The sequence below is a fragment of the Corvus kubaryi genome, unplaced genomic scaffold (assembly GCF_017639235.1).
Source record: "Corvus kubaryi isolate FWS band 111438036 unplaced genomic scaffold, C.kubaryi_AGA036_p1.0 37391, whole genome shotgun sequence".
Taxonomy (NCBI): domain Eukaryota; kingdom Metazoa; phylum Chordata; class Aves; order Passeriformes; family Corvidae; genus Corvus; species Corvus kubaryi.
The window spans coordinates 762,923-774,945 of NW_024581130.1; the positions used below are offsets into that span (position 1 = coordinate 762,923).

At 36.3% G+C, this 12,023-nt stretch overlaps 1 protein-coding gene across 4 annotated transcripts in view; it reads right to left on the reverse strand.

The window, feature by feature from the left end:
* The window catches only part of LOC121669244, a 281,899-nt gene that overhangs the window by 143,425 nt on the left and 126,451 nt on the right, over window positions 1-12,023 (reverse strand). The gene's annotated exons all lie outside the window — the stretch shown is intronic.

The window sequence follows — 12,023 nt, forward strand, 5'->3', positions numbered from 1 at the left end:
ATTCCCAGTTGAATATCAGCCCCCTTAAAGTGCAAGGGAGGCTGATTTGGAATCAGTATGAACAGCCCAGAATCGTGAGGGGTTTCAAAACAAGATACTGACTGGAGGTTTTCTGCCATAAGGCTTTAAAAATAACACAGAAGAAAAACAAACGTAAACTTAGAAAGCTTCCAAGATAAATTCAGAAAGTAAAAAATAAAAAAAAATTGCATTTTGTTTGTTTGTTAAATACAATAAATTAGATAGTCTTAGAGAAAAGACAGATATTCTAATAGACAAAATAACCTGGCAGTGGTGACTAGAACCTTAAAAGAGTTTATATTATTTTTTTGTCTTGATACAGAAAGAGAAAAAATTTGGAAAATTAGTTTCTGATAACATGGATTTTTGCTCTTCTGTACTAGTGCAAAAACATTTTTGATATTCACGGGTCAACCTTTTTTTTTTAATATGTATTTTATTTTCAAGATGAAACAGTTAAATGTCTGCACCACTGCAAGAAATTATGAAAATCAGGCTAAACCACTGAGAAACTGTAGCTGAAATGTTCAGTCAAAGAGTTCAACAGAACTCCAGGAATTTCAGGGAAGAGTGAAGAAAAAGATTTTCTAACACCTTCGAATTAAAAAAATACCCAAACAGAATTGTAGCTAACATGGAAAATTATATCAGTCGGTAAGCAAGTTTTTACTCTTCTTTTGATGGAACGGTAAAATCTCTGATCACTGCTTGTCAAAAAAACAATAATCTAGTGAAAGCCATCAGCACCTACTCGTTGTACAATATGTGAGCCTCTACTCTGTTCTAACAAAATTTGGACTGCATCAAAAAGGGCTTATATATTCTTCAGGGTGCTGCTAACCCAGGGTTTTCTATATATGACATCAGTATATATATTTTTGAGATACCACTATCTCATACTTCAAGGCATACCTATTTTCTCTAATTGCCGCAGGCAAAGGGGAGGTGCACCAAAGAATAAAGAAGGTTATTGTGACAGATGAAACATAATTCACAATGAGTACTCTTTTCATCGAGCCTTAAGTAGCAGAGGATTACTCCAAGCTGAATTTTAGGGGAGTATGTATGATCTGATTTAATAATACAAGGACAGGCCACAAGCTGAAAGGCAATATAAACCAATTATGCTTTTGCTGATTGTTTGTGGGGTTTTGTTGTTGGGGTTCCCCCCACCCCCCCGACCCCCCACTTTCTCTTTTCTGGAAATAGAAGAAATAATATGAAGAGGGTCTGAAGAAATATGGGGAAAAGTAAGAAATGCGGAGAAATAAAAGTTGGGATTTTCTGGAATGGATATTAACAAATGCTTATTCTATATTTCTGCTTCATGAAACTAAAATGAAATAAGATCATGCCTTTTCTTCAGTAATTATGCGCTGTGAAAGTAGGTAAACTAATTTTGATACACTTACTGAACTTGTCTTGCTTCCGAGAAATTCATACTTGAGTGTCTTCTAAAAATGCTGTGTGATGTCAAGTTTAGATGTAGATAACTGTGATAGTAAAACAAGTTTCTGCTTAGTGTGTGTACATTGCTTTTCTGAGTCACTGTTTTAATATTTAAACAGTAAATGGGTAAACTTGCATGAGTATTTTATGTTTGTTTCCTTTTAATATGCTTTGTAAAAAAAGTGCTTAGCACAAATTACTGTATTGCATTCTGAAAGGTTTAATCTTTTTATAGTTTCAGTTTTCATAAAACAACTCTTTTTTTATGATCTAAAATTGTATTCAGAATGCCTGGACTTTTTAGCTAGTTAAACTGCAGAAAATGCTAAGATGCTTGGCAAAAAAGAAATAAACAATGTCCCATTTTGTCTACAGAATTTTTAATTTAGATTAATTACTTTTTAAAGTAATAGGTAACTTTTAAAATTCCATTTTAATGTAATTTTATTAAAGTATTTATTGATCTCAGAGAACATTTCTATAAATTTTTTATAATTCAGTTTGCAAAATAAAACTATTTTTAGACATGGATTCTAAATGTGTTCTTTGAGTGTTCATCTTTTTTGAAAAATCACAGACAAAAAAACCTCAAACAACCATGAGTTAAATGTTTATTTTCATATATTTAGGATTTTTAAAATTACACAATAACTGCTTAGGAGCAGAGCTAATAAAACTGTGTTTCTAAAAGGATATTTATTACTAGGGGTTAGTCTACATATTTGAGATTTTGGACTGAAATAAAAAATAAAGATTAATTGGAACAGTCTTTCTCTTATTCAGTGCTGCTACATGTCAGAGCAGTTAAGACGATTTAACAACTTAACATCTAATGTTCCATAAACAAACAGCAAGGAAATGGCATAAAAACAAGCACATGGAATTATTATTAATTATATTTTCTAAACCAGAAAAGAACACTGTCGTTTTGTCTTTCTAGAGGTAGTTACTGAACTATTCTCTTACATAATACAATTTCATGCCGCTCTTAAAAGCAAACATAAAACCAATGTAAGTGTTTATTAAACACCATAAGCAATTAGGTGGATTTTGGCGAATAAGCAGCATGCATTAAGCACACAGCAGTACTATATTTTAAAGAAAGAATAAGCAGTCAGAAAAATGTATAAGATGCAGTAAGAAAGCTGCTGGATTGAAAGCATAGATTTTAATATTTTAGTTCGCGAGAGGAGCGGCAGCCAAAAGACCATTCTAACCACCTGACAAACAGCAACAAACAACAGCTCTGGAGTCAAAATATTTATTAGGGTGTCATGTCAATGTACAGGCTAGCATATGTGCCAAGGAGAAATTATTCTATTATCTTCAGCTGAGTGAACCAGCAACAATGAATGTACAGATTTGTAAATATACATGGAACTGAGAATGTTCTTTCAAATTGTACAACCATTTAATTTTCATTGATCATTTGAAAAATATATCAAAAAGTGTGAAGTACAAGTTACATTAATTCCTGTGACAATTTTTATCCAAATGTTATTGTTGCCCTGTCACTTTGCACTTGCAATCCATTGTAAAGTTTCTTAGTAAGAAATATATACTTTAGTATTTGTTTCAGAAGTCAAGTGGCATTTTAGCTATACTGAATGACATCAATTTAAGCAATATATCTTCTATTAATAAGCTTTCAAAAATGTTTATTTTAGGGGCAGTCATATCAGTAGACTTGTTTTGTTTTCTTCAAAATTAGTTTGAAGTAGAATTTATTATTGACATGGCACATAAAACTTTCAGCAAAATTGTAGATGAAGGTTGTCTTTGGAAAAGTAGGGAAAAGAGAGCACAATGATGCCTGTGTGCAACAAAAGAATCTCTTAAGATGAATAATGTTTTAATACTGAAACAAAGTACAAGCACTCATATGACTTACAAATCCAAAGATATATAGTATTACACATTATTTTAATTCTTTTCTGCAAAACATACATCAGGCAGAATTAATATATATCAAATTCACCACATAGTTTTTAGTTGCCAGTGTTGAGGTTTTTTTAAAAGAAGAGGGAGGGGAAAAAGAGCTCTTCCCCTCCCCAAACAGCTTTGATTTTAACCAAATCTAAGTGTGCAGGTACAGTTGTCTCATCCCATAGCCTATAAAGCTTTGAAAACCTATGACTGAAATTAAGATTTGTAATATTTTGGGAGCTACAAAGAATATAGCAACTCAGAAGACAACACTGGGAATGTAAGAAATCACAGACTTTGATTCTATACGACAAGCTGGATAGGAGTCAAAGCTGCCACATGTGGTGTGAAAAAATGCCACCCCGGTGTGAACAAAGGGTTTAAAATGGAGTCAAAAAGCGTGCAAGCTCAATGTCTAAGCTTTTCCTCTGAATTGTACTGCCACAACCTGCAGGATATCAAGTGGGCTGGGAAGAATAGAGTGCCTTTGGAAGCTACAATGGAGTAGCGGTGGCCGTCGGTGCATTGGGGTTTCTATTGTTTTGCTCTTCTTGTTTGTGTGGCGCCACAATGTGCTGCTCTACTTCAGCGAGAAATTAAACTCTAAGCACCAAAAATAAAGTCACAAAATTCACCGAGAAACTGATGAATGCAGTAACTCGGATCTTGCTTGTTGCAGTCCTGGTTTACAGCTCAATGAGAGAATTTACCAGCTGGATTGTGCATTTTACAGGGGCCCGAACCGCAATCTCATACATGCAAAAAGAAAAGAAAAGAGTAATAGATGTTGCTCATAAATATCTCTGTGGCCTTTTACTGAGATAATCATTGCAATAATATAAACATTTGTTAGGCTTATTCAAATAGAAAGAATGTTGCACCTTATTTCAATCAACAGATTTCCTCCCTTTATTACAACATAAAGATGTTAATCTGCATATTTAGTTCAGAAACCACTATCTTTTAGAAATAATCTGTGATAGTGCATGTAGTAGCAACCCAAAAATATATGGGTCACACGCTCACAAAAGTGCTATGCTAACACTGTTCAACAGAGAAGGTACTAAAAGTCATAAATATCCTACCTAGATAAAGGAAAATGCTGTGTAGTTAAGGCAAAAGGAATAATAAGAAAGGAAAGAGTCAAATATATTTTCCAAAATTATGCGAACAGCAAAAAGTACAAGTTCCTTGCAGAGAAAATAGATTACAGTTACTAGAATTCCTAAACAAAATTAATTAAAATCCAAGAAAGCACACAAGAAAAACCTGATAAACACTAGATTTTCTAAGAATTAAAGAAACCTTCCAATTTCCTATATTTCATTTGCATTTTTTATTAAGGATTAGGTCAAAAGCCACTGATTTTTAGTTTATGAATACAGGTCAAGACAAGAACATTTTTCTATTTACTCTGTGTAACTCTGTATAGAAATCAATCCGTTACTTTCATTACAACCACACAATCAATTCCATTTAAAGTACAATGCAACAGCCAAGTCCAAGGACAATATGGATCGCTGAAAATCCTTCATACTATCCACAGAATTTATTCAGTTTGACTGGGAGTATTTTTCTTCTCATTAGTATTCACCAAGCTTTCACAAACAAACTTATCCTGGCTTCACCTGTTTTTAGCCCAAAGCATAAACCAAAACAAAGCAAAAACTAATTTACTGATACTACACTGTTGTGTAAGTATTGCTCTTTGGTAAATAAGACAAATTATCTATTAAAGAACAGTTTTATGTGCCTAAGTCACACTGAGCCACGAATATTTCTACAACTGCAATAAGACAGGACTACATGGTACATAAACTCTACAACATCTGCACACGCAGACACATGTGATGAATGTAGACGATGTATTTAAGCACTCTGTCTTAAACAACTATTTTTTATCACCTTACAAATACTTGTAAACATGATCCTCTCATTTTTCTCTCCCTCATAACACTTTTTTGAAGTTCCTAGGGGACACAAAGGCAAGGTATTTAAAAACTCTAAAATATTATAAATGTCTTTCCCTACATTCTCAAAGAATTTGCTATGATCATTTGGACAGATGCAATTTAGCCATTTTTATAAAGGGTTTAAATGTTCATAATTTTTTTAACACTTCTAGTTCAACATATTAAAATCTAGACATACTACCAGATTTTATAATTGCAAAACTCCAAACAGTACATTTATATATGGTAATTTTAATTTATTTATTCAGGTTTATTTTGCTGGCTTTCTTTTATTCCCAGCCTACTTTCTCAACTTATTTTCTCCTGCATCTTAGTATTTTTTGGGGTTTTAAAACATTACTTTATCTTTCTGGCTGCCTGAAACCTAAGCCTGTCAAAAAAATATGGAAAAGATAACAGAACAGATTGAAAAATGTCCTGTTCAGAGATTTCTGCACAATAAAACCCTGTCTTGAATATTCTTAGCATTTGTTCCTTATTTGTTCTTTTATTGATCACTTTTTTCAACTAGATGTCTCCCTCCCCAGCAAGATATCAGAAAATGAAAAATGAGTCTTGGAATATTGCTCCAGAATGTGCAGCCCGATGTTGACTAACAACACAGAGGCTGTGTTTCTGTGTCCAACATTTCCTCAGCTTTGATAATTTGAGATATGTAATCTCTGGGTGTTTCTTAGGGTGCCATCTCCTTTTTTAATCCAATATGTGTTTTTAAGTTGCTCTTAAATTGCTGTCCCTGCCAAGTGGTGATTCAATTAGCAGCCTCCTCTCTTGGGTAGAAGCCAGCACTGCACACACATACGTACATACGTGTGCATGTACAGGTGGGAATGTGCCTGTTCTGCCTTGTTATTTCAGCTGAGCCTCCAACTGGGGCTCTTTTGAACCATTTACATATACCTCTGCCAAACCTCACTGGATTCATTTCAGTCATAAAGAAAATTGCATAATGCCAAATTTCTTACTCACACATAACAGCATGTAAATAGGTGAAGGGTTCACAGCACTGTGAGGGGAGAAACTGTCCTGGCAGACTTGCAGTTACCCCCACTGCAAACCTTAACCAAGCATACATAAACATCTTTTTCCTCTTGTTCAGCTGTGTTTACTTGCCACTGCTTCCCTCCCCTGGCTTCCACCAGCTCATTTTTCTCCAACTCCTGAACCTGTTTATTTTCTTTCTCCTGCCTGCCAGCAGCAGTGCTGAAGGATCCCCCAAAATCTGCAGCCCCACACATCCCTGTGCTAGGGGCGCCCTGAGCGTGTGAGTGGGATGCAGGACTGAACAGGTTAATTCTTTACAGGTAGGAAGAGGAACGACTCAGGCTTTGAGAACACGAAGCTGGACAGTTTGGAAGGATTGCATTAAATGTAGGATGTAATATCTGCAAGTGAGATAGCAGGGATACTGTTGGGAGAGAAAAATTCACTTTCCCAGAATGCTCTCCATCTATTCAGACATTAAACAGCTAAAACGTGTGTGCCGCAGAGGTTAAGCTTGTCAGCTGAGAGCAGGACACCGAGCTGCTCAGCAGCCCTCACCTCTCCCTCTGACTACTGCGCCAGCCTGGGGAGCCGTGACACCAATTTCAACAGCAATCTGCCCCCAGGGGCTATTTGAAGACGGTCCCAGACCCATCTGCAAAGCTGGCCCCAGAGAGCCTGCTCAGGTCTGTTTGAAATGCTACGGAACGGCTGCGTAATCCAGTTCAGAGCCTGCAAATAAGCGATATAAGGGATATTTATTTATTAATAGCAGAAAACAATTCAAAGCTTTCCTGACTCAGCTGTGTAAATTGACAAACAAGGCTTTCCCCTGGCTAAAATGCACACTGGACCAGTGCAGTAACTACCTCCAAAATCAGCTTGTCCCTCTCACAAAAGGTTATTTGTTAGGGCAGCTCCTCCTGCCATCTCCCAAAGCCTGCTGGATCTACATGAGCCTCACAGGCCAGTCCAGGTGACAAGACCAAATGGACAACAGGCAGAGTTACACGTGGGGAAAACACAGTCTGACAGACCTTCTCCAGGATGGAAGTGCACCCCCAAGCAGCTGCTTCAGAGCCATTGCCCCTGGATGAAGCTGTCAGAGTGGTAACAACAAACATCAGGGCCCCTGTTACCCTCAAGAGCTTGGGGGTTATGTCCTTAACCTTTTTCCATCCCCTGAAGAAGATGCCTGGAAAAAATCAGTCAGGAAAAGTATGAGGTTAGGAAAATATCACCACCCTCTTCTGCTACAGCCATTGCCAAGCATTTACTACCACATGGGGTTGCAAAGTCAATTCAGTTTTCCCCGTGCACAAGTGCTGGAGGCCATCACTTGGTATAAGTGCCAAAATTAGTCTGATTTCTTGTGACAATATGTTTAATTTACACTTCTTGCCAGTTCAACAGGAACATCTTTGGTGCAAGAACACACTCTATGCATCAGCCATCCTGTGGTGCTTAAAAATGAGAGACCAAGTGTAACATGAGAGTATTCTCTGCTTGGAAAGAACTTTTTACTGCCTTCCTTAATTTATAAATCACCTTCTGTGGGTTTATTTTAGTACCTTGATTCTATTTGAGCATAGCTTATTATGATTTAATTTCCTCCTTTCTTTTTTTTTAAACAGAGGATGGAAAAGAAAAATAAATCTCTCATGCTCTCAGCATATAACAATTGATATAATAGACTGAAATGGCTTCTTCTAATCACTTGGGGATTTTTAAGTGCATTTTATTGACATGATAAGCCATTATGAGTCCTTCAGACTTGTTATGGTTTATCGTATCAAGGCTTATGGTTTTAAGTAATATTCCTAATATGCATTCACAGCATCCATTCCAACAGCTTTTTTAATCTCAATTAAATACCATTAAAGAAATGTATGGTACCTATGTATAAGTGGCACTAGAAGAGTATTTTTATGCACTAGTGACCAAATAATGTCAGACTGGCTCAATTGCCTTCCACCTCATCCCATACACCCAGAAGTCTTATGGCTCAGTACAAGTTCATATGAAGAGGTAACATTATTCAGCAGAATTAGGGGAGACAAAAGTTTCTCATGGTGTGTTTTTTGATAGGGTTTCTTTCTTTTTTTTCTTCATGTTAGTCAACAAAATGAGATCCCTTTTGCCAATCTCCAGCAGCTGCCTGAGCAGAACTTGAAACCTCTTGATATGTCCCAGCAAAATGGACTTTATCTGTAGTGCCTAGGGCAATATTTGTTCTCAAAAATAAGTAAAACTGAATGTCAAAAGTCACCTGAAACAGCAAAACTCTGCACAGAGCACAACTGTGCAGCTATCCTGAATGGCCACGTAATTCACCTCTGTCTTCCCCAACCTGTGCTGCTGATTTATAGTCTGCCCCTTTATGTTTTTTGCACTGCAGACTACTGTTTTTCCCCATTTCACCTTCCTTTTATCTTTACATTCTGACTTCTCCAGAGCCCTGGGTCCCATGGCCTTAGGAGAAAAAAGCAGAAAGCAGCAAAAAGAGAAGTGTGCAAGGCAGAGGTGAGGCAGTAAAAAGAGTACGGCTGTCAAACTGGCCAGACCTTCCATGAGCAAAAGGCAGGGACTCCTGCATTAGGAGCAGCAAGAGAGAAAGCTGTTAGAAGGTTATAAACCACTTGGAACTTAAGTGTTATGAATTTATGGCAGTCATTCTCTAACTTTGAAATTAAAAAGGTGCAGCTGCTTTGAGGTTGAACTGGAGAAGAAGACAAAGCAAGACCTACCAAAACACAGTAGGAAAAAAGGAGTGGGCAACCTGGGAAAGCAGGCCCGAAATCTGGCCTAAGAACAGGCATTGAAACACCCAAAGGGACAGTAGGTTGCCAATGGTCCACCTTGCCATCTGGTGCTCTTCCATGCAACCCAAGGACAAAAAACCTTGGGAAGGGGTATAAAAATAGACCAAAAAGTGCAGTGTTCTTTAAATTGAAATTTAAAAGAAACTGGTAGCTTTCACCCTTCACAGAGGCTAGATAGTATTAATCAGCTAATGCTGTATCATCTTGCCTCTTCAAGTAGAAGTACTCAGCACACTTACCTCTAATTTAAGGAAGCAAATTATATATACATAAAAGATGAAGAGTACGTGTCATTTAACTAGATATACCAGTGGCTGAAACAAAGATATTCATGTTGTAAAACTAAAGGATGTAGATTCAAATTGTACTCATAGTTATGGCCAGAAAGATGCACAATTCCCTAATCATTTTATGCAAAATAGCTGCAAAAATCAAAGTCAGTTTTTCACTGTTGTCAGAAGTTGGCCCACTACTGACATTACCCTCAGTACAGAATGTGGTGCCTCTCCTATAATGGATTTTGAGTTTATGATGCACTCTCAGAATCATTTCAATAAAACCAAAGGCTATCAAATGATTTCATAATCAATTAACACTACAGCTTAATTCCCAGTCTGCTGCATCCTTCAGTGATGCTTGGCCACATAATTGATGTCTAATTTGCTATACCATAAAACCGGCCTTGTTTATCCTCATTCCATTACCAGTAACTAAGTGATTATTCTAATGCACTCTGAAGTATTTTAAAAATAAAAGTGAAAGAATATTCCATTCTATTCTACATCCATTAGTTCTCCTTCCAGGTTAAAAAAACATGTGGAAATCATTATAGCCTTTTCTCTTCATACATACCAAGTAACTAATTTGTTGCAGAATATGGTCCCGTTTTTAGGAAAGCTTGTTGTGGTAAGACAAGAGCATATCAACAGGCAGCAAGACTGATACATATCAATCCTTGAACAAAGCAAATAATTTCCATTTCATAACTTCCTGCTTTATTTGGATGGCCCAACATGATAGAAAAAGTCCAAAAGTCCCTTCTAAGAAATAATTTTATGTCATCATATCCTTATCATCAATAACTCTATTCAGAGGCTCCAGAACAAAACCAGCATGCAAGTGCAACTGGAACCGAACCAAAAAAAAAAAAAAGTTTATAGCAGTCATAAAACTACCACAGTAGAAGAAATCCCCGTCACCACCACCACAAGGATGTTAAAGTCCACTTTACTTTTGTGTTTGGCAAAAAGTCACATAGCACAGGTCAGTGATCAATGGCTTACCTAAGCAGGTAAAAATTGATCGAACAACTACAAATGTCTCCTCTACCACTTATGGAAGCACCAGGAGATGGAATTATTGAAAATAATTTACTGCCCACTTGAAGTCAGAAAAGATGTGCTCTTGAGTCCCCTGAACAGAGCAGCTGCAGTGCAGCATCTGATTGCATATTTCTATGTTCATTCAGCCAACTCTGAATTCAGGCAGAAATCCAAAAAGATAAAGTCACTTCCTAGAACCCTGGGCATTTAAACTACTGTCCTGATCTCATCTAGTCACTTGCTATTTCCTTAGGATCTTAAAGACAGTATTACATACTTATTATTCATGCAATATTCTGTCATTTAGTATTTACTTTCCAGGATGACTTGGTTTCCTAAAGATACATTACTGCTCTTTGATTATATATAGCCATTTCAAAACTCCATGCAAGGGGGAAATGATTTTTTAGGAAATGAATTAATAATACTCATGTGATTAAACTCTGTGATAAGGTATTACATTCCTGGACCACAAATATTAAATGATATTATAGCATGATAATCTAGAAGGCTCCTACCCGCATCTTTTTCATTCATAATTTTTGGACTTATACTGTGAGTCAAGATTTCATACACAAAATTAATCAAAAAATGAGAAATAATCAACAAAAGAAGAAAAATAGATCAACACTCAAAAATCTCAGACTTCAATTTCCCTTTGCCAGACCGGGGGACCAGAGCTCTGATATCCATGTCATTTAGAACACCTGATGATATCTGATCTGTATTTACATGCCACTATCAAACTTCTGGGAATATCCACAAATTTTATTTCATTGCTATATAGAACTCAGCCTCTGCCTTTTTCCAAGAAATAAAAAGTTTTCAAGTCTGATTGCTACAGACCACCCAATTTGTAAGAAAGAGATTATTCATCCCATGGTTTTACATTTAAATATAACTAGTTCAGGATTTTCTGGTTTGTCAAGAAAAAAGGTCAATGATCAATTAGATATAACCACCTAAAGTATATAGAGAAAGAGGAAAGGCCTAGGGAGGCTGAATCTTGGTACCCTTAATAATGGAAATTAATCAATCCAAGCTCTCCTTTATCTGGAAATGCTCAACAGAACCTCTGTCATCCCTGTAGTTGACCAATACAAATTTTACTGTTAAACAGACTTCAATTATTTCTTTGAGGGAATTAATATATTCTCATATACACAAAGAAACAAATGTAGGACTACTTTTTTTGAGTTGGGTGTATTAATTTTTTCCCTCTGCATAAAATAGAATCAGGTATAGATAACACATTAATGTGATATGGTATTATAATAATGACCAGAAATGTTGACTATGATCCTATAAACACAATTTGTATCCACAGGCACATCAATCTATCCATCCATCCATCTGTCCACCACTCCAAGACATTTGAAAGAAATCTAATGTACATAGTCTGAACAACATTCAAGTGAAGGAAGCACAAACAGCAAAGCACAAAGTTTGGCCCCATGTTTTCATTTCTTTGAAAAGGCACAGTCCTTTATACTTCAGTTTGTTTTCCACATTTCCTCAAAACTATT